This window comes from Perognathus longimembris, chromosome 22 (assembly GCF_023159225.1).
Source record: "Perognathus longimembris pacificus isolate PPM17 chromosome 22, ASM2315922v1, whole genome shotgun sequence".
Lineage (NCBI taxonomy): Eukaryota > Metazoa > Chordata > Mammalia > Rodentia > Heteromyidae > Perognathus > Perognathus longimembris.
Genome location: NC_063182.1, coordinates 26,209,551 through 26,233,991, shown reverse-complemented (window position 1 = coordinate 26,233,991; position 24,441 = coordinate 26,209,551). Strand labels below are relative to the sequence as shown.

Below are 24,441 nucleotides of genomic sequence, written 5' to 3'. Positions count from 1 at the left end.
ATATTTGTTGAGTATACACACTTGGAAACATTTTTCACTCCGCAGTCTTGACTTTAAAAAGCAGCAGCTGCTACAAGAATGACCACTGGGAAATTTCCAGCCACCCAAAGGACTGGAGACAATATCTCATTACCCTGTTATCCACCTTCAGCACTTCCACTATGCATTAATTAATGACGTCTGAAGTTATATCAAATTTTAAAATGTTTTGTTCACAAAAATGCAGAATAATTATCAAAGAGATTTCTTATGTAGTTTACATATTAGTAAGAAGAGTTGCCTAAAATTAGTTATATGCTAGTTTAGCTGCTCTGTGCTACAGAAACCAAAACTCTGATCCAAAATAGTTAAAACAATAAGGAAGTTATCATTTCACATAGCAAGTCTGAAGACTTGGGTAATTTCTCCCCCTCGTCACGAATCCAACTTCCCATGCTTTTTAGCCTGACATCCTCTGTGTGAGCAATTTTTTGAAAGACCACCATGTGATCAAAAATATAGCTACATGGGTGAAAATGTTAAAAGGGTTACATTGATCAAGAGCCACTGTGTTTCATAGACTGCTCTGTTGAATGGCAACTCCTTTGTACGCTTACTTAAAGAAAAATTTTTTTAAGTTAAAAATGTGGCTACAGGGCTTACCTCGTATACATGAAGCCCTGGGTTCGATTCCCAAGCACCACATATATAGAAAATGGCCAGAAGTGGCGCTGTGGCTCAAGTGGCAGAGTGCTAGCCTTGAGCAAAAAGAAGCCAGGGACAGTGCTCAGGCCCTGAGTCCAAGGCCCAGGACTGGCAAAAAAAAAAAAAAAAAAAAAAAAAAAAATGGCTACAGTTAGGGAGGAAAACCTTTTTTTTCGTATTTCTTTGTTAAGACCAAGAAAGTTTTTTTTCTTGGAAATTTTCTATTAAAATTCACCTAAAATCTCATTCCCTGGAATTGTATTTTGTACATTTCTAATCCACCCACCAGAAACGTAAAGGTTAACATGATTGTTTTCTTAAGCAAACCAGTCTTGAAGTGCTGAGTATAGTCACTTCCATTTTAGCATATGACAGAAAGAAGGGAATGCTTGAAAAAACAAATCATGTCAAAACCCTTTTATATCCACTAAACGTGAATATGTTTTAGCACTATTTTGATACTTTTTAACGCCCTGTGACAGGGCCAGGCATGGTGATACATCCCTGTAATTCCAGCTCTCAGAAGGCTGACACATGAACATTATAAGCCTCAAATTTCCCCTTTTTGCAGGTACGAGGCTACCTAGTAAGATGTCTCCATAAAACTAAACTAGAACCCTATGATACTTACACAAAGTAAATATAGAACCTCTTAATTTTCATAGCATTAGATAACTTAATTGGGACTATAAACCAAACACATATATTACTAAATGTTGAATTTTAATCTGATTTAACCACTAACACTGAAGAACAAATCTAACTTTCACATTAAGCATCTCTATTAGTCTCCTAGGGATACTTTAGAAACTGTTGTAATCTTAGTGAGTTAGCAGAAATTTATGGTTTCAGAGTTCTGGAGAGCAGATGTCCAAGGTGAAGGTGTTGGCAAGGCTTTGCTCCCTCTGAGTGCAGCAGATCAAGATCTGCTTTGGTTGTCTATCCTCGTTCTGGTGGTGGCATTTGTCCTGAGTTCTTTGTTTTCAAATTTGTCCTTATAAGTACTCCACTGAGATTAAGCAATCATCGACTCCAACATTACCTTGAATTAGTCTGCAACAACCCTTTACCTGAATAGAGGAACACTGTGAGGGTCTGAGAATCATTAACTTAACATGTAAAATTTGGTAGAGTATTAATCTTTGTAACAGATATAAGGTTGAAAATAAGTATTAAGATAAATTTGGCCTGGATGAATAATGTCTAGAAATGAAAAAGCAACACACAGAATGCTAGAAAGTATTTGTTAATCAGTTGATTTAATAAAGACTTATCTTCAAAATACACAAAGAACTCTTACATCTCAGTAATAAAAATAAATAATCTGATAGGAGATGAGATGATATAGGTATAGAAATGACAAACACCTGAGTACATGTTTAATATTACTATGGCTCTGATTTGGTCTGAATATATCCCCAAAATGTCCATCTGATGATATTTCACTCTTCGTATAGTAGTGGTAAAGGTGTAAAACATTTGAGATAATGGTACCTATTGGGAGGTACTCATGGAGGCTCTAGCCTTAGGAATAGATTAATGCTGTCTTGTGTGAAACATCAGATCTGGAACTGGATTCGATCCAGGTATCACAAGACAAAAAAAAAAAAAGAATGTAAGCATAGGCCCTTCCCAAGCCTCTTGCTGTCTTCTGGGTTGTCTCTCCCTTCTGCATTCAGCCAAATTCCCTTTTGCCTCTTTGCCATCTTGTGATGCAGATTCCAGAACCCCTCTAACTACTAGGATGACAGAATCAGAAAGCCAGCTGTAGTAAATGCTGGCAAAATTTAGAAAAAGTGGGACCTTTATACACTGCTAGTGCAGCTTCTTTGGAAAACAGTTTGACAATTCATTAATTCATTAAAAGGTTAAACATAGAGGCATCATATGATCAGAAATTCCACTCCCAGATGTTTACCCTAAAGAACTGAAAACATATATGCAATGAAAATGTCCACGTGAATTTTTATAACAACATTCCTGATTATATGAATAATAATGGGTACATAACACATGCAATATTCTTTAAGTTTAAATAACAAAATATTGGTGTATGCTACATTATGTTCAGTGAACAAAGCTAGTCAAATTATTTCATTTATATAAAATGCCAAATCTTAGCAAATTTAGAGACAGAAGGAAAATAAGTGGTTTCCAAGACTGAGAAAGGGAATAAGAAGTGATTACTAATAGACACAGGGGTTTTTGTTGGAGTGAATGTTCTAGAATTAATTATATGGTGCTGAGGATGTAATTCAATGATAGTGCATTTGTCTATCATGTGTAGGACCCTAGGTTCTACCTCCAGCAGAGGGAAAAAAATAAAATTATACTCATAGCTCCTCAACTCTGACTGTTCTACAACTTACTGAATTGGAACCTTTCATGGATGAATCATATAAAACATTAGGAGGTGAGGGTTTTTACTTAGCTATAATAATCATGCTTGGTTTGAGTTAAATAGTAATACAAACCACAGCCTACAAGTATGTTCTTTGTTCTTCCTCAGTTGGCTGTTATCATTAGAAAAGGTTTAAATTCATCCAATTAAGCATTGGCCTATTTAGATATAGAGAAATGAGGTAGAAAATCCTGCAGATACACATACATCTTTTCCAAATAGGTACACTGAAGCCACTAGAAATGCTTAAAAAGAAAATTTCACTCTAGAAGTTACACACTAACATGGTATTACATTCTCTCGGAGACCATGTTAACAAAGTGGCTTCCTGGGCCTTGTCTCAGTAGGTCTAAAATATTCCATAAAATCTGCATTAGACCAAGTGCTGGTGATTATACGTGGATGATAATCAGCTCACTACATGCAACAGGACTCCTAGGACACATGAGAGACAGCATGGGATTCAAGAGTAGATTTGGCCTCTGGGGTTATACTCCCAGGGCTCAAATTCTGCCTTTACTGAACTTTACTAAGCTTCCTGGGCTTCAGTTTTTCCTTTCTGAATGGAAGACATGACCTTACAATGTGAGGACAGGATGAATTAGTGTGCCTAAAGTGTGATTAGAAAAGAAGCTGCCACAAACTCAGCTCTAAAGATAGATTTCCTACCACAATTACATGTAAATTATGAATTTTTAACACTAGATTGCATGCAAAAAAATTAGACCTGAAAAAGTATATTGAGATAGAAAGCAAGGTCTAGCATACTAACGTTACAAGCCTGATAAATTAAAATAAGAATGTCCTAACAACCAATTTTTCCATGTTATCATTGGAACCCTGGATTAGAAGGGAACTGGATAACAGGGAAGTAACAGGTGACAGGGATGAAGGGCAAACCACAGGCCTTTTTCTATAAAAGTTAGAACACACAACAGATAGTTTTTAGACAAAATCTCCAGCTGGAAAAAAAATTACTGATTTGCTCTTTCTAAGAAAACATTCATACTTTTGAAGATTCTGATTTAGGGTGTTATTTTGTTGTTGTTGTTTTGCCTTTTATTTGTTCCAGATGCTGAAATAGAGCTTAATCTTTACTCCTGTAACACACGTCCCTCATCTGTTTGTGTTTTAACATGAGAAAGTCCTGTAATATTTATGTAGCAGATTACACTTGACTGTGATTCTTGGCTGATTCTCAGCTGACTCAGGTGCTTTTCTCCACCCTCTAGCTGAAGGCTTCCAGCACAATCTGTCAGTCACTTAGAAATACTTATGGAGGGCCCATAGTGCACAGAACACCAAAAAGAATTAAAACCAAAACCAGTGCTACAGCTTTGCTTTGAAAGCACTTATGATCCACAGAGCCAACATGCACAAGCTTTTAAAACCACATGCATAATGCAAAACAGGGCACAGATGTGTAAAATCAAGTATTAACAAGATTGGCCTGATGTAAAATTTTGGCGTAAACTCATCTTTGAATTCTATGTCCCATCTTCTAATTTTTTTTTCACTTTCAAATATCAGTCAAATGATATCTGTGTATAACACACAGCAGGAGGTGACTGCTCTCTAGTCCTTCTAAGCAAATCATTGCTTTCTGGGCTGTTTCCAGAATTCCAAAATCTACTTTTCAAGCTCATGTCCATCAAGATGCCCTGTCTCCTGAGGACCCCATCTCTCAGCTAACTACTATTAAACAAGGAAATGCCTATTTTACGTCATATTAAAGTTTGAATAATAGGTTATAATGTATTTTTTTGCCAGTCCTGGGGCCCAGACTCAGGGCCGGAGCACTGTCCCTGGTTTCTTTTTGCTCAAGGCTAGCACTCTACCTCTTGAGCCACCACTTCCAGCTTTTTCTATTTATATGATGCTAAGGAATCGAACCCAGGACTTCATGCATGCTAGGCGAGCACTCTAGTGCTAAGCCACATTCCTAGCCACTATAATTTAATATTTTAAACATTCTAACATAAAATTATAAAATGAAGGCAACTGGGGCTGGGAATATGGCCTAGTGGCAAGAGAGCTTGCCTCCTATACGAGAAGCCCTGGGTTCGATTCACCAGCACCACATATGTAGAAAACGGCCAGAAGTGGCGCTGTGGCTCAAGTGGCAGAGTGCTGGCCTTGAGCAAAAAGAAGCCAGGGACAGTGCTCAGGCCCTGAGTTCATGACCCAGGACTGGCAATAAATAAATAAATAAATAAATAGATAAATAAATAAATAAATAAATAAATAAATAAATAAATGAAGGCAACTAATTAAAGTGAGAAAGATTTTAACAAAAGTCTGAGATTTTTCTTTTTTCAGTTTATCTTTTGTAGGATTTGTTTTGAAGGCCAGCTCTGTTGGTGCTATTTCTTTCTTACGTCTCAGTAAGAATGAAAATTCAGTAGTTGGTCTATTTACCTTGACCTTAAAACCCAAATATGTATGTTTCCTAGAGACACAATTATATGAAACTAGATAATGTACTTTACCTATTTGATAATGACATTTCTATAGGATAAAACAACATAATATCGGTAAAGTTGTTTTGATCAGTAGTCTTAAAAATATTATCTATAGAGAAGGCACAACTTCAAACAAGAATGCACAGGGGCTGGGGATATGGCCTATTGGCAAGAGTGCTTGCCTCGCATACATGAGGCTCTGGGTTCGATTCCCCAGCACCACATATATAGAAAATGGCCAGAAGTGGCACTGTGGCTCAAGTGGCAGAGTGCTAGCCTTGAGCAAAAAGAAGCCAGGGACAGTGCTCAGGCCCTGAGTCCAAGGCCCAGGACTGGCAAAATAAATAAATAAATAAATAAAAATAAAATAAAATTGCACAAATCTTTAGCTGCTATCCACTCTCTTTCATTAATTAACAGTTTGCTTCTTGCTGTTTAGGTAACCATATCCTAGCCTGAGTGTGAGTTACTTCATCTAGCCCAGGACCAAGGGTCTGATCATGAAAGCTCTGCAACAGAAGGCTCTGTCTGTTTCATATGGATTGTACACAGTTATTTCAGATCAGATGTTTTCTTTGATCTCTGCAAAGCAAAAGATGTCCTTTGATTCTTTTAAGTCCTTTCTAGTTACTTTAACAGGAAGCTCATAATTCTAAATGTGGTATTGTTTAGAAGACTAGAGGGAATAATATTAATATGGGAATTCCTTACAGAACAGTGAAACTGAGCTATTGTACTTAAAGCACAAATGTTCCTCAGCAGAGAAAGGCTTGGGAAATTACATGTTTAGATATTTAAAAATTAGAAATACTTAGTCAATTCCAAGTGGACCTTAATGTAAAACCTGAACCTTTGAAACAGAATAGAATAAGAAAAGCAGTGGAATTTACTGGTATATGCAATAACTTCCTGAAGAGAACTCAAAGAGCTACACAAATAAGGATTGGCAAAGAGGATTATGTTGAGCTAAAAACTTTGGCAAAGGAAAGGTGGTGGTGACCAAGCTGAAAAGACAATCTACAGAACGGAAGGAAAACTTTGCCAGCTATACATCCAACAAGAGTTTACTAAGCAGAACACAGAGAGAATTACAAAATCAAACTCACAAAGAATCAATAATCCCATTAATAAATGGGCAAAGGAGCTGAACATACTTCTCAAAAGCATAAGTACAAATAACCAATATATGAGAAAATGCCCAGTGTCCTCAGCCACAAAGTGTAAATCAAAACGGCACTGACATTTCCATCATACTCCACTCAGAGTTAACACCATCAAGAATACAACAAGAGGGGCTGGGGATATAGCCTAGTGGCAAGAGTGCCTGCCTCGGATACACGAGGCCCTAGGTTCGATTCCCCAGCACCACATATACAGAAAACAGCCAGAAGCGGCGCTGTGGCTCAAGTTGCAGAGTTGCTAGCCTTGAGCGGGAAGAAGCCAGGGACAGTGCTCAGGCCCTGAGTCCAAGGCCCAGGACTGGCCAAAAAAAAAAGAATACAACAAGAAATGCAGGCAGGGCTGGGGATATGGCCTAGTGGCAAGAGTGCTTGCCTCGTATACATGAGGCCCTGGGTTCAATTCCCCAGCACCACGTATTCAGAACACAGCCAGAAGTGGTGCTGTGGCTCAAGTGTCAGAGCGCTAGCCTTGAGAAAAAAAAAAAAAAAAAGAAATGCAGGCAATATGAAGAAAAGCCATGAAATACTGTTGGTGTGATTGTAAATGAGTGTAACCACTATAGAAATCAGCTTGGAGAGTCCTCAAAAAGTAGAACTGTCATATGATCAAGAAATAGCAGTCTTAGACATTTATCCAAAGGGACATGTCAGAATAGAGGCCCTCACACTCAGGTTTGCTACCACACTGTTCACAATAGCCAAGCTAGGCAAATGATCCAGAGGCCCTACAACCAATGAGTGGATCAAGAAAATGTGGTGTATGTTTTCATCCAAATATGATTTAGCCACAAGAGGAATGAAATTGCAAGGCCCCAGTGGCTCAAACCTAAAATTCTAACAACTCAGGAGACTAAGATATGAAGATGGTGGTTCAAAACAGAAAAGCGTACTGGGAGATGAGCAGAATCAAAATATGTTAAACACACACACACACACATCTAAATATAGGAAGATAACTTTATGAAATCCACTGAATACTGAAAGGCAGGAAGGAGCAATGGGGTTAAAGGACTCTAATAGGGATGAACTTGCTCAAGTAATGTTATGTATGAATCTACTGAAATATCACAAAGAAACCCTCTGTAATACAAAAGAAAATATCTGTTGAAATACTGTAATATTATTCACAAAAATAAAGAAAAAGTTTGACAAATGAAAAAAATCTTTTCATTACAAATTGGTGACTATAATAAAATCCTCAATGATATCCAATGCCCAGTGTATTTTGTCAAACTTTTATTTTAAAATATTTTATGTAACTACTTTGGAAATTATTGTCTACTGATAGTAAGATATTAGTAACCACAGGACTTCAACCTACTCTGCAATAAAAGTAGGAAGTGGGTTGAACCCATAAATATGTAATACTTTTTTATATACAGTAATACTACTTGTACATAATAAATTACATATATAACTTAAAAATAACTTTATATTCTAATGTCAGGTTGAGAGTACTTTCTGAAGCCTGTCTAGAAGTTATTTGACTGTCCAGGTTTGAAAGATTATAATTTAGCATAATTTATTAGGTTCTAATCATTTAATAATTCTTCAAAATTGATAAAATGTAATATTATTTTTTGTCCTCAGAAGGGATTTCCTTGCTACTTGGGGTATTAATTTGTTATTATTCTAAATTGGCACATGACTGTATTCCCATCTCCCCCTCAAAAGCTACATTAACAATAAGTGATGTCCAAATTGATAGCTCAGAAAAACCACAGCTCAGAGCAGTGAGGCAGATGGAGGAAATTTGCAGTTATCTTGAAGTAACTTCATGATAGCAGTGCACTTTTCTCTATGTCTTATGTAACTCTGAAGACTATGGGTAAAGTAGTTACTATTCTGAATTTTAAAAAGTGGAAGTTTTCAGAAAGCAATTTGTACTTTGCACAAGGCATCATGACAAGCAAGCCATTTTGGAGATAGGATTTAAAGCTACATTGTATGCACTCTTAGATACTTTGTATACACACTTAGATACTTCAAGTGTCAGTTGAATCATAAAATAATAAGTAATTTCAAATTCCTTTGGTTTTAGTATATTTTACCATATGCGACAAATAAATCATTCATTCCTTCTTGGTGGGCCACAGACTGTTTTTCTCGCTACATTATCCTTAGCTCTTGCAGCCATGCTTAGCTGGTACAGAAGAGATATGCAAATGATTTCATTTTGAATTCATAAATGTATGAAGCAATGAAATCATTGTTAGGACATTCTTCATTAGAATTCATACTAGCAGTCTTGGAGTTTGGTGGGGGAAAAAAATCTCTCTCCAAAATTTAGTTATGTACTCTTGATTGTGAGAGTAAATGAACTTTACCTAGAATATTTTATAGGTATATGCAACCTGTTGAACTCTCATGTCTGTTATAAAGACTTTATAGCAGGTCAAGATCATCTCAATCTAGCCCATATAAAATGGGTTAATAATATTCTTTTATGTGATGTTTGACACCAGCCATTCAAATAGGAGCAACCAAAAAGAGAATACCTCCAAAAGATAAGTTTTCTAAAACTAATTTCAAGCCTAAATGCCAATAAGCATAAAACCCCATAAAAGAAAATAAAAATCTACAATTGTTTTTCTTCAAATATTTAGGAAAAGATTTCAGAATCCACTGATAATATACCATATCAGTTTGCCAAAAGAAGGATACTTTTGTATTCCATGATACTAATGTGAACTTTTTTATTTATTTATTTTTTTAATTAATTTATTTTTTTTTATTAATTGGACATAAATTTTTTTACAAGGTGTTGTGCAAAGAGGGTGCAGTTACATAGTAGGGCAGTGTGTACATTTCTTATGATATCTTACGACCTGTTTTTCTATCCCTTGTCTAGGTCAGGTTGATATATATGCAATATACAATGTATCAAGAACATATACAGTATTCACAGACTTGGTCTCTACTGTCTCTCCGTCTCCCTTTGTTAACAGTCATATATCAGGGAGATCATGCCCCTTTGTTTTCTGTGTTCTAGGCTTGTCTCACTTAATGTGAACTTTTTAAACGCTTTCCTGACTTTTAATATAAATTTGATTTAGAGAAAGTATCCAATTGTGGAGTTAAATTCTTTTTTTTTTTTTTTTTTTTTTTTTTGGCCAGTCCTGGGCCTTGGACTCAGGGCCTGAGCACTGTCCCTGGCTTCTTCCCGCTCAAGGCTAGCACTCTCCCCCCTTTTTATGAGTTTCATCAAATGAGCCCTGGTGTTTTAATTGCATGTATACATCATGTTGCTGCTATTGTTGTTTTTGCCTAACTTGATTTCATCTTTAACATGGATGGCTTCAGAGATTGAGATCTCCCTGTTTCTCCATGTTACTACCCTTCAGTTATCACATCATACCATACCTTCCCTCCCCCTCCCCAGCTTTTGCTTTTTGCAATATTTATCACACACCTGGGCGAGAGCAAGAATCAGAGTGTATCATCCTCAGCCTGCTTTTTTCATTTTTCCTATCCTCACTAAGAGGTTTTACATCTCATGTCTCCCTTGATCAAAGACTTTCTACATCAAAGTGAAAAGAACAAAGGGTAAGACAGAAATCTAGACCTACTTTAATTTTCCCCTGGATTCCATCCACTGAGAAAAGAGCTCAGCTGCCTTCTGAATGCAAAGGGTAAGATGCAAGTCAAAGGCCTGCTTCAAGGCCTCTCAGGCAAGCATCCTGTGTTAGACATGAGCTCTCCTCACTCTGGCTTTGTGTGCCACTCGCTGGCTTAAAATACTGCAGCAGGTATCTGCAGAAAACATTAGATGGTTTTCAGATGCACTAAACTTAGTTCTTAGTAACCCTTGCTCACTGTCCTAGAAGGCTCAACTCTGAATGTGATTTTTTACTACCTAAAACAGAGAACTACTTACCTTCATGTATTGCTTCTCTTTTCTGGCTTCTACCCCCTAAGTTTAAGAAACAGTTTTTGCTTGAAAACTATAATACAGCTGGGTACCAGTGGCACAGGCTTCTAAGCTACTCAGAAGGCTGAGATCTGAGCATCCTGATTTGAAGGAAGTCTAAGCAGAAAAATCTGTGGCTCTTATCTCCAACTAATCACCCAAAGGAAAACTGAAAGTAGAGCTGTGGTTTCAACAGGAGATGGTAGCCCTGAGCAAACAAAAATAAATGAAGTTCAAGGTCAGTACCCAGACCCTGAGTTCAAGCCCAGCACAAGATGTGTGTGTGTGTGTGTGTGTGTGTGTGTGTGTGTGTGTGTGTACACATGTATATATATTCAATTAATACAAGATAAAATCTCTATTAGTAAAGATACTTTGCCCACGATTCTTGTATGCTTGTAGAATTGGCTATGAAAGAGAGATACCAATAAATAAACCATCAGGTGTTAAGATGTTGCCTGGGCTATCAGCCAGTGTCCTTAACATCTTTATGATTTGAATCCACGAAGCTCATTCAAAACATACTGAGCCTCACTGATCTTCCAGACTATGAATCTACTTAAAATAGTTTCTGAAAATAGCAAACACAAACATTGCCCTTTCAGAGACCTAAAATAGTTTTCTCTGTCCATCATGCAATTACGCGTTTTTAAGTATCTGAGAAGCACGGAGGCTGCTTGGTTCTTGTGGGAAACGCTGAGTCAAGTTGAGGCTCTCCTTCAGTCTTCCTGCACTTAAGTGTCAAATGTGCGTCATTTGTGCATATCTTAATTTTTTTTAGAATTCTCAATATTAGGGCAGTTTTGAAAAAGCAATACAGAAGTAGTTCATCATAACTGGACCATTTGATTTAAACCATACCTCTGATACTAATTAGCTGTGTGATCTTGAACAAATTACCTCAGTAAGCGTGCTGGACCTCAGCTGTCACTCCTCTGTGACAGCGACCCAAACCATTGTTTTCTGAGTATCACTGTTACATTGATTCCCAATTTGTCCTTTGTTTCACCATTTGGTTATTCTGCTTCCTTTCTCCAAATCAGATCAACCTACATACAAGACAAAGGGTACCAAAATAAAGAACGGTGATGATAGGGGATAATCCAAAGGGGGGAAAAAAAGAAATAACTTCACACCGTACATTAAAAACAACAAAAAAGCCTCTTGTTTCCAAGAGGGAGGGGGGAGGAAATAACAACATTCAAAAAGAGATGTACTTATTACCTTACTTATGTAACTGTAACCCCTCAGCACATCAACTTTACAATTAAATTTAAAAAAATTATCTTCTTTCCAAGCTGGTTGTGAATGTTGAATGAGATCATATAAAAACACATTTAAAGTAATCACTGGTACATAACACATAATGAATGAAATAAATATTAGGAAATATAAAATTATCAAATAGTGCCAAAATTTTTTATACTACTGTTACTATTTCATTCATAAGTTTGAGTTGTTCCTCTGAGCAAACTTAGAACTGTAAGGATTTGTGACGTATGTGTAAATAATATCTGGCCTTATGAAACCCAGAGATAATCTAACTGAGCCCTTCAGCATGACTTGCTCTTATCTGCCTTTAGGAATCACTAATATTGGAGAAGCTCTACCGCTGCAGGTTGAAGGGACGGAACTGAGTCTTCGTAATTATCATGTGATGGAGTTTGGATTTCATGGGGGGAAAGTGCGGAAGAGAATAAAGATCCAAATGTGAATTTCCTGACCTCCACGGCCCTCATTGCTCTCCGGCAAGCCATGCTGCTCGGGGATTTTTTCAGTTTTTCGACCCTGAAGCAGCCTCTTTAAGCTGTTTAAATAAGAATGTCCTGGGCTCAGAGAGTACTACTCACCTGGCTTTTCACACTACTATTCTTGGTCATATTGGTGCTGAAACTGGATGAGAAGGCACCTTGGAACTTGTTCCTCATATTTGTTCCAGTCTGGATATTTGATACTATCCTTCTTGTCATGCTGATTGTGAAAATGGCTGGATGATGTAAGTCTGGTTTTGTCCCTGTTATGGATCACACAGTATTAAAAAAAAAAAAAAAGTCAGTATCTTGTTGCAATGTTGCTTAAATTAGCTTTCTGCCTGGCACTCTGTGCTAAACTGGAACAATTCACTACCATGAATGTGTCCTATGTCTTCATTCCTTTATGTGCTCTACTAGCCCAACAGAATTTGGATATAATGTATTTTTTGTGAGAGACTGCCTTCTGAAGTATATCATCTCATTTCTGTTGCTGTTCAAAAGCTATAATTAAAGTGTTCTGAGTCTCTGCAAGCCTCAAGAGAAAGAGAGAACTGAAGGAAAATACCCAATGTAGTTTCCTGCTTTCATAAAACAGGATTCTTTGAGAAAAAATAAAAATAAAAATAAATAAAACAGGATTCACTTGTCATGGGTCTCTGAGTCCACCCAAAGCTGAAAATTTCAATATGTGAGTAACTGATGTACTAGTTACCCCTATGTAAATAAAGTTTGTTTTTGACTTCAATAAAAAAGAATCACTCATATTGGCAATCATGGAGCTGAGTGATATATTATGTCTTTCTAGCTTTGCTGAGATAACACTTCTGACGTGTGGAATTTGATGATGATGATTGCCTAGGTTAGTTTTCAGGGCCTTGAAGGCTGTTTCTGTTGAGACAGCCTTCATCTCATGAGTTTCTGTAGGGGTTCAGTGAGTGACCATTTGCCATTAGGAAGATGAAAACTCCACCCTCAGGTCATGCTTAATCATTTTCAGAGCCTGTGTCTGATGAAAACCCATGAAGTTTGATTCTGAAAGCATAGGCCCCACTGGCTACTTTACCTCTAGTTATGTTTCCTTAGCTTCAGACCAACTCCTTCATCTCATGAATATCCCAAACCCTGTTCTGGAGGAGATGGATTTAAGATTTTGTCTCCCACCTCCACAGTTGTCTACCTTAGGAATCAACTCTTTAAAGCTCCTTCTCGTGATAAACAGTAGACAAAAAGAGCCTGGGGAGGAAATGTAATCCTACTGGAAAAGAAGTGACAATTATATGTAAAATAAAACAGATATTTTATCTGATTCAGAGTCCAATATTTTATGAGAAATATAAACAGAACTATTATTCTGAGGACCAAGATGTTGGGGTATCTTTTGTAGAGTAGATAGTATACTATTATATCGTCTTTACAAATTAGATCTCTTGCCAATTTCTGGAAGGATGTAGTCTATACAGAGCTACAAACCATTCCTGCTGACTTCTACCATCCACAATAAACACACCCTGTGATATGCAAACAGACTCAAGAGCAAAGGAGATCTTTGTTGAATTTTTATTAACATAATGCTCTAGCTTGTTTGGCTCTTAAAGTTTTAAAAATGTTATGTAAAAAGAGGAAGTAAGGCTGGAAAGAAAGAAAAAAGAAAAAGAGCAAGTTCTGTTATGACCTTACTCTTCCCAATCCGGATGATATCACACTTTAGAACAGATGTATGGAAATTTCCCTAAAACTTTATCTGAAGACAGAGGGCTGGACCATATGGTCTGACTTGTAGTCTGCTGTATTTAAAAGCAACAAATCTCAAAATGTCACTGCTTCTCTTCACATGTGGAGATATCATAATATACAGAATAGTTGATTACCTTAATCCCAGCAATAAGAGAAAATGGTATATGAGGGACACCATTCAAGGTTTTTCCCATCAAAAGCTAGTTTATATGGCAATTTTTTGTCTTCTCAGCTTGACCTAAAGGACTTCTTATTAAAAATTATTACCACAGTTAGAAATCTTTTACTTTTGTATTTGTATGCTTTATTTTAATATTAATATTTATTTATAAGGAGGCCCTATTCTTTTTCTATCGTTAATACATTACTTAATAAAAGTCTAAACCTCTATGAGCAGAACTTACATAAATGCTTGTTCAAGATTCAAGATATTTTACAGAGCTAATTTGGAGGTTTACTTTTACAATAGGGAACTAAAAGTAATTATTGTCTTGTAAAATAATTAATTAACTAAAATTACCATTTTACGCAGAAGGCTGAACTTTGAAGATTGTAGTTCAAAGCCAAACCAGAGCAGGAAAGTCCATGAGACTCCTGTCTCAAATTAAGCCAGAAGTGGAGCTGTTACTCAAGTGGTAGAGTAACATCCTGAAGTGAAAAACTTAGGGACAGGCCCCTTAGTGCATGCCCCAGTACAGTCAGGAGGAAAGATGTGTATTTTACTGAGGGGCAACAATATTTAAGATCACTTATGAGAGTTTTATACTTTTTCCTTGTGCAATCATCCTTCTCTGTCACTATCTGTGACATCCATTGCATCAATCATGAATCTATGAAAATATGTGGGACAACTATTGAAAACATTTTGGAAAAAATGTGTCTGTACTGAATACATACAAACTTCTCTTGAGTATATCATTGTTCTTAAACAACACAGTGTAGCAACCTTTTACATAAATGTTTACATTTTATTAGGTAATTTGATAAGTCTAGAAATGGTTTAAATTATACAGCAGGATGTATGCAGAGTGTTCCTAACTACCATATCATTAAAATACATAAAGGCTTAATATATACAGATTTGACCATCTACAAATTTGGCATTCAAGGGAGGCTCAGGAACAAATCTTCCAGAACACAGAAGTAGACCATACTTTAATTTCAAAAGCAATTTAAACAGATTACAAACCAATTGTAAGTTTAAAGTAAAAGAAGAAAGACTCACAATTTTGCTACCCTCTGTATTTACTAATAGCAACTTGGAATCATTCATTTGGCTTTTTGTTATAGTTGCAAAGGTGGTATTATGCTTTTGCTTACATCACATTACTTGAAATGTAGTTTCTATGTTGTACCCTCTTCTTTCTACACAATTAGATGTGTTAAACAATTTGCATCAGATACACATCTAGAAATAGCTGGTTTTGAGTAGGTGCCGTACTTATTCTTTAATGCATCACTCCAAGGAATCTTTTATATTATATGTTATTACTCTGGAGTTGGAAAGACTACAACATTTACCCTAAAAAAAATGTTCAGTAAGTTGCCCATAATCCAAAACTTGTGCTCTTCATTCATCCGTCTACCTAGTAAAGATTGTTTTCCTCTGGTACATCAGTAATTGTAGGGTTCTACCTGTGAACTTTAGAATACCCATGAATGTGTAGGTTAGAAACAGCAAAAAGGACTTTTCCACTACTTGAAAGACTGGATTGCATTTGCTGAGTTGCAAAGATTATTTGTTTCTACCAAGCCTTCTCTTTTAAAGCTACGTCATATTGCAGTCATCTCCAGCTATCCTCAGCCTGCTTCCTAGTTAGTTGATGGTACATCTGCTCTTTTGTGACATGCTTTTTCATACTCCTGGTTTCTGAGGCCGCCGGGAGGGAGGGAGGATAAGGACTAAGCATCTCCTAACTGGGGAGTTCTGCTGCACTAAAAGCTTTGCCTGAGAGAAGTCCTGCTGTTTACTTTCACTCATTTTGACTTAAATAGCCATCTGAAATAAAACAATATGTCACTCTGAATAAACTGAGTACATTACAGTAATTCTCAAGAGCAGCCTAGAATGCACAATATTCCACTTGGTATGCATTTTTTCCTCATTGGCAGTTTGTAACCTGATTCATTCCATATATTATTCTGTGAATGCTAAAGAGAAAGCAAAGAAAACATTTGATGTTTCCTGGAAAAGCTAGAGATAAACAGCCAATTTTTATTCATTTTCTTACCAATTTTATATTGATTTTTACACTGTAAGTCAAATAACAAATGAATTGTGCTCAAGGCTAACAACTCACTTGAAATCATAAAGGTTAATTCTCTAGTTATGCACCTTTTTTTGAGATGTTAACTGAGTATGGTGTTACATGCCTGTAGCCCCAATTCAAGATATGGCTATAGGAGAACTGTAGCTCTAGACTAGCCTGGAAAAGTTAGCAATATCCTATCGTCGCAAAAAAGTAGGATATGGTCATATTTACCTGTAATCCCAACTATCATGAGGTACAGTTCAGAGGATTGGGATCTAAGCCCTGACTACACAATAGTAAACACCTTATCTGACAAATAACAAAAGGGCTTGGCTCAAGTAGCAGAGGCTTGCAAGCTCCTGAGTTCAACCCCCAGTACCACCACAAAAAAATGAGGACAGAGATTACACAGGAATTTATACATAGCATGAACAAATTTTAAATTTGAGGTCAAAAGCTCAACTGAGGAGAAACTTCACCCAAAGTGGATGGAGCAGGGTGTGTCATTTGGCAAGTTTATTCATGGACACTAAGCCTAGCCTAGAGGAAGACCATCCACGCCCATCCCTCTTCCTCTGTGGTTGACTTGTGAGAATGAGGAAGAAAGCTCAATGGGCAGTGTGTGTGTGTGTGTGTGTGTGTGTGTGTGTGTGCGCGCGCGTGCACATGGAAGCTGCTGCTGTTTTCTTAGTCTTAAGTGAGTTCAAAGAACTAAACCACAGTTGTAGGCAAATGTATATGAAGTACTAACTCACTCATCCTGTTGTTTAATGGATTCTCTCTGTCTGCTAAATACTGAAGTCCTGGTCAGTCCCTCAATCACTGAAGAGCAGAACACAGAGAGCAGAAAGCTAAACTGATGAGAAGACAAAGCCGCAGTGATGTTTCAATGGTTCTGCTATCATACATGAGAGAAATGTGCAAGTTTTGTTTATTGATTTAAAAACTACTCAACTGGCTTCTAAAATCTGTTTGCTTTATTAAATTGGGACATCTTAACTATAGGAAATCCCACACGTGTAAAGTTATGTGCTTAATAACACCAATAGGTGTTAAACAAACTGTAATATGAGAGGTATTCATTCATCCTTAGAAAAACTATTGCATAGAAAAGGAAATAACAGGATCAATTTCACCAAGTAAAGAATCAGAATAAATAAATCTATATGTTAACATACAGAGGACAAATAATTTAGACCCCAACTTGAAACGTTTAAAGTAAGGAATAAAATAGAAACATGGATATTACTGAGACATAATGGATGGGGATTCATGCATAGCTCTATAAGAAAAGGATTTTTTTTCTAAATAAAAACATCTAGAAGATATTTTGTACAATCATGTTTCAGAAGGTAATCATTTTACAAAATCTGTGTAAATGCTGTTCCAAAGAAAAAGAAAATACAGATTATCATGCTAGTTATGTTTTTCTCCAAACACTCATAGTTTTAATCTCTTCTGTGACATTTTACCCAACATTGACTTAAATGTTATATTTCCTAGACTGTGTTAGTGCTCTGAGGTTTAGATTTCGAAAGAAAATATAGAAAAAGGGAAGGCTGAGAAATGTCATAGTGCAGTGAAATGAGAATTTGCATTGGATTGGGAATATGGAAGTGTTGAAACAGAAAAGAAATTAGTATATCCTGTGATAAACATCTTCATTTATTTCTGACATTCAGTGAAATTCTAGAAAAAATTAGACCACTATGCCCTTAGAAGTAATATAATTATTATAAGAGCCAACACGAGTTCTCTTAAAGTATTTCTTTTTGTTGTTGTTGTTGTTGTTGTTTTGGCCAGTCTTGGGCCTTGGACTCAGGGCCTGAGCACTATCCCTGGCTTCTTTTTGCTCAAGGCTAGCACTCTACCACTTGAGCCACAGCACCACTTCTGGCCATTTTCTATATATGTGGTTCTGGGGAACCAAACCCAGGGCCTCATGTATATGAGGCAAGCACTCTTGCCACTAGGCCATATTCCCAGCCCCAAAGTATTTCATTTTAAACTCACTTCATTTATTTTATTAATAGGACCAATTAATCAAGAGAGTGTAGACAGTGTTTTTAATTTTATTTCTATTATTTCAGGAAAAGCTTCAAGTTTTCACAAGATAGGCTGGTGAACAAGGTGACAGGGAAGTTGAATGTATTTTCTTTTATTATCAAGAACATTGCCTATTTTCATTCAATACATTTATTACCTATTGCTGGAAAACAAAAGACTGTTGGAGGTCTTAGCATCCAATTTGTCATATGGCGATGCCCGTTAGTGCTACAAGTCATCACTGTCATAACACTTCCTAAATGTAGGTCCATCTACAACTTATTAGTATGCAGAAATCAATATCAGATAACAGAAATATAACCATATCCTCTTGGTATCAGAACAAAGGCTCTGAAAGCTGCATGAAATTTCCAAGAATGAGGCTGCTGATCAAAGCTATCTGGGCCACCTGTAGCTTTTAAACCTCTTACTAAGGCTCATTTGGACATCTGATTCCCGTATAGAAATGGCATCCTATAGAGTTGCCAGGGGAAGTGAAAGGAAGCTAATGAAATAATGAACAACTCAGATAAGGTAAATTAGACTGGAAGAAGAAAAGCTGCCACCTTTCCTACAGGGTTCTCTATGTAGAACCCTTTTTGAGGACACCTTTAGGAAGAAATCTTGATGTAGTCTGAGAGAACATCCATCTTGTTTAGCCACCACCAGGTAGATTCTTTTCAAGAGAGTCCATGTTGCCAGCTTCTCTTTGACCCCCCACTTAAATGTGACTTTGGTAACTCAAAAGAGAGGAAAGACTCTACAAGGGGATCAGAAGCTTGTAGGTATATGGATGTTCGGAAACAAGGCTTGGGGAAGGAGACAGCCAAAGGCTCAGGCTGGTTTTCAATGGAAAGCAGTAGAGGTAACTGGTTTGGGGCTGTCTACACTAGGGGTGGTCTTCGCATATAACCTAAGTGGGAGATAGTCAAGAGATTGTCTAGTGATAATAAGTTGCAGGGAAAGCTCCTAAGGAAGGGTTTGAGACTGGAGCATCCTTCTGCCTGTTAAAACAAACAAACGCCCCCATAGTAGAATCCAATTGAGAAAGCTTAGAAGAGAAATGTTTGTCATTATGGGAGTTTTGAATATTCTAAGAACACTGGCATATCAAAAGAAGTATACTGAATAGAGGAGAGGCAGACCTTTAGTGCCCAAGCCTCTAGCATTTCCCAATAGATGATGTTGCATCTTTTTCTATTCTCTTCTTTTCTTTCCTTCTTTCTCTCTTTTGTGAAATTGAAACTTAGAAGATTGTCCTGATTTTTTAAATGTAATTGGCCATTTCCCTCCATATGACTTTTTCCCCCTCCTACAGCATTTCTATCATGTTCTTGGAGTAACAAAATATAAAACCTCAAAAAACTTTGTTTCCAAACATAACATACCATTATTTTGGCATTTATTAGAGCCTAATGGATGCCAATGCAATAAAAACCAATCAAAGGCATTTTGAGCTGAAGTATTTTTAGCTATCAGTGGGGCTGTGGTAAAACCGAACTATGACAACAAAAATACAGTAATAATATTATCACTGCCCCTCCCATAGCAAACAGACTGTTCCTCTCCCAGTCAGCTTTGTCTTGCTTTTGTAAAAAAAAAGTAAAATCTCTCTTCTTTTCCTGTTTTTGTTTTTTTTTTAAGCAGCAGGTAGATTGTTTTCCATATTACCCACACTAAAGGTAAGAATGTGAAAGCCATCTTTTTAGTGACCATAGGGTAGAATTATGCAATAGTTATTATCTTGTGTGTGTATTGTGTGTGAACTTAAATTCATTGTTGTCAGTCACTTCTAAGGAAGAGTAAATTTGCTGAAGTTTTCCATCATTATTTTCTTTCTCCTAGGAAAAGTCCTACATTATTTGTGTGTTGTCTGTGTTACTCGCAGTCCTATTTCACATTTTGGTTAATACTGTCCAGTATTAACATTACCCTGTCATATATAAATGCCTGACATTGAGGAAAGCACTTTTCTTCCCTGGGTATTACTTTTCTTTTGTCACCCCCCCCCCCCCGACAATGTGCACAAACGGACATATTTTGGTGGGGGGGGAGAAGCTAGGCCTCAGGCCACACTTACACATACGTGTCCACACACCTATCAAGAGAAAGGGAGATGAGAAGTTTAGGAAGAGTCCTGGGGACAGAATGTCTGTATCATTGAAAAGAGGTGATAGAAATGCATAGGGCAGAGCAGTTTTAACAGTATTAACAATGTCTATGTAGTTCAAGATTTTCAAGAAATTCAAGTAAAAAAGATTTGAGATATTTTGAAACATTTGCTTTTGTTATTGGTCTTTGTTTCTTTGACTACAAGTAACATAACTTCTGAATATAAAGGTGCTTTATAAAGGCACAACAATGAAATGAGATAGTAAAATAAAGGTGCTTATTAAACTATAAAGTGCTATACAAACATCCAGCAATATTATTACTGTTTCTAGGGTATTCGTACTTGTAAGAAGAGAGAGATGTAAAGACATAGAGAAAGACAGAGAAAGAGAAAAACCTCACCTGTTATAATGGCTTAGGTTCTTCTACCTGCAAGCACAATCCTCTTGGTCCATTTATGCTATAAAAGTACCCACTGCCTTATGTATGAAACTGTAACCCCTCTGTACATCACTTTGACAATAAATAAGTAATTATTTAGAAAAAGAATATTTTCCTTGAACTAGAAAATTTAAAAATATTTTAGTAATGCTTTAAAGTCACCTGAGTTTTCTGAATATTCTCTGATTTGCTTTCCTTATTATATCATATACTCAAAGAGATTATGTGCTCTTAATCAATCATTAACCTTATTAATCACTTTTATAGTCCAAATAGTATATCAGATGGCATAGCATTGGCATTGTTCTGGGTCTAACAAAGACACTATGATTATGATCATTACCAAATAAACAGGAATCAATAAAAGAATCTCATTGTATGAAGAGGTCATAAACTCATTTAGGAGAGGCAAACCAGTTAGGGGTGGAGTGGTTCATAGAGGGAGGCAAAAGTCTCAGCTATTGAAAAACTGGATTTGATGGAAAGAAGAAAGCAAATTTCTGGCAACCAAGGGCACTAGAAAGAAAGGCCAATGATAAAATGATTGAGCAGCATTGCTTTCTAATATGAGAGACTAGTTTCACACAACAACAAAATCAGATTGAAGAATAAAATTGAGCAACTAGAGAAAAATAAAGATTGTAAGTGAAGGAATGTAGAAATTATTAAATATTTTGGAAGAAAAGAAGATTTAGGAATAGTCACAGAAGGGAAAACAGAGAATATTGGCACAGTGAGCCATTAAGGCCATCCCAGTGTGTTTTCCTTGTATGGTTCTAGAGGAAAGAGGAGTTTCCTCTTATGGTCCCTTGCAGCTTAGCCAGTGGATCAAATGTTCTCAATGGACAACATAACCATTTATAAGCCATCATAAGTATCCTGTGTCTTTCTAGACTTAATAATCTACTGTAACATGACATATAACTTACATTTGACAGACTTTACTACAAATCACTTTTACCACTTCTAAAACTGAACTACTTTAAGTAGTAAATTGTTTCTGGAATCTCTCTTCAGATAATTCTTGAGGCTTTTGCACATTACAAGTGTCCTGAAACAAACACAAAAAGAAAAAAGATAAAAGAAGGTAGCATAGAATGGTTTTAAAGGGAGACAAATTTTATAAACACGTAATACCTGAAAAAACATATAGCAAAAACAAAAAAAGAAATGGAAAGCAGTACTCTAGCACTAATGATTTAATGTGCTGAGTTTGCATTCATCACTATATTTCATCTGAAATCAGAGCTTGCTTCTATACCTATAGGACCCCAAATCAAACTTTTCCTGTATTTGCTTAGGAGTTTCTGCTGGTTTCATGAGGAGGTGGGATGAATTCAATAAATCTCTTGTGATTTTTTTTCAATGATACATTCATACAACAGTCAGCATAAATAGAGAAAAAATAAGTCCCACTGGATATTCTGAAAGCAATATAACACATGTTAGATTAAGTGAAATGATCTCAGTGGTAAAAAAAATGTTAATATTTCTTGTAAGATGTTTCACAAAGTCTTTACTCTGTAAAGATACAAATCCAATATTCCCTCAGACATTGCCTACATGTTTGCCAAGTACTAAGTAAGCCCTGAATACAGAATAAAAGTGAAAACAACAGTTTTTATTTAGTGAATATTTAATGCGGATACTTCCTTGCCAGGAAGAAACAATACATGTAATTTCTAAATGGTCATATGTAGTTCATTACGATGAAACTATAAATTCATCATCTGGGGTAAAAAAGACCCTGACTCTACATCTGTCCACATATACTGACTACCTGCCTACCCCAATGATTAACTATAAACTATAACTAATAATCAACTATTTTAACCATGTCAATAGGTGAAATTTGGGTATTGTTAGATATTTTGATAATATTAGACTATACCCATAAAAAGAGACATACTTAAAGAAATCCTATACATTTTGAAAAAACGAACAGGCCCTTTGGACATTCTAGAAAAGTTTCCCCTCCCCCCAATCATGTTCAATTCAAGTCACATATCAAGAACTCTGCATAATAATGAGTTCATCTTTTGTTTTTAAAAAAGAAAGGCATCAAGTACCAGTGGCTCATGCCTATATCAAGGACAATTTCAGTTCTGAGAATTTCAATTCAAAGTCAGTCCAAATAGGAAAATGTGAGACTCTTATCTCCAATTAAATACCAAAAAGATAGAAGTGGAGCTGTGGTAGAACACCAGCCTTGGGCAAAAAAGCTAAGGGAGGGTGCCACAACCCTGAATTGAAGCGCCTGTACTGGCACACACACACACACACACACACACACACACACGTGTACAACCACACAGACTGACAGCAGATAGACAGAGAGACTGAGACAGAGAAGATAGTAATTTTAGGAGAATACTTTAGAAGCAATTTCTGTCATCATTATTTCAATTGGCATACACATATGGCCTTCATTATGAGCAAGCATCTTTCCAAAGCAGAAGAGAAAGGATATGGTCATTGATTTTTCTAACCTCAAAGTTCTTTCCAACATTAATATTTCTCTACCTCTGGAAGTCTCAGTGAAGATCAGAGAAAGTGAAATCTAACCTGAAAGCAACTTTGGTATAGCATATATGCATTTATATTATATCTATGCATACATACTTGTGTACATCCTTTGCCAATGACTTTCATGTAGATTAGAAATGGATAATTTTTAATCTTAGAAATCTCTTAAGGCATTTTGAAAAAGTACAGTTGACTAAGGAGGGTGATGATGTTTTATTTGTGTTTTTTAAGATGGAAATTGAACTATATCGTTTAGTTTGTAATTATGTTGTTTGGAATTAGTACTAGTTAATGTTATTGAATAAAAACAAGTATTTATAACACAATGAAAACTAAATTAGTACTAATAATGTTTAGTATTCATTAGCACTTCAAATATGAGAAGATTCTTTTTCTAAGTTGTATCAATTATTTTATATTAGTTACATCATTTTCCATAGCCATTAGAAGTGTTTATACCTGCTATTTTTCTTAAGCTGCATATTTTTTAAAACCCAGGCCCTATGCTAAATGTTAAAAATCTAACTCGATAAGCACATGCACACACACACACACACACACACACACACACACACACACACTGTGAAATAGGTGCTATTGAAGCAAAAGACATAAAACACATGAAGATTAAATCATGTTTTACAATTCACCCAAGTAGAAAGATGTAGAGCTAGGACATAAGTCCAAGGAAGCTGTCAGGAACATGTCCCTCCAAAATGAAGTGCCCATGAGCTCTGCAAAGCCTATGAGTGTACACAGCTACAGCTATGTGTAAAGCTGCTACGGTAAGTACACAGACAGAGCTCATAATACAAATGTAGACATCCATAATTTCTTTGCAAATTTTAATCACTATTGTAAACTTATTTTCCTAGGCATTATTTTATGGTTCTCTAGTGAACTTGAACTCAGGGCCTGGGCACTGTCCCTGAGCTCTT

General features: G+C 36.3%; 1 pseudogene; it reads left to right on the top strand.

The window, feature by feature from the left end:
* The first annotated feature begins 12,459 nt into the window (after positions 1–12,459).
* LOC125339950 lies at positions 12,460–12,903 on the top strand (annotated as a pseudogene).
* The last annotated feature ends 11,538 nt before the right edge of the window (positions 12,904–24,441 follow it).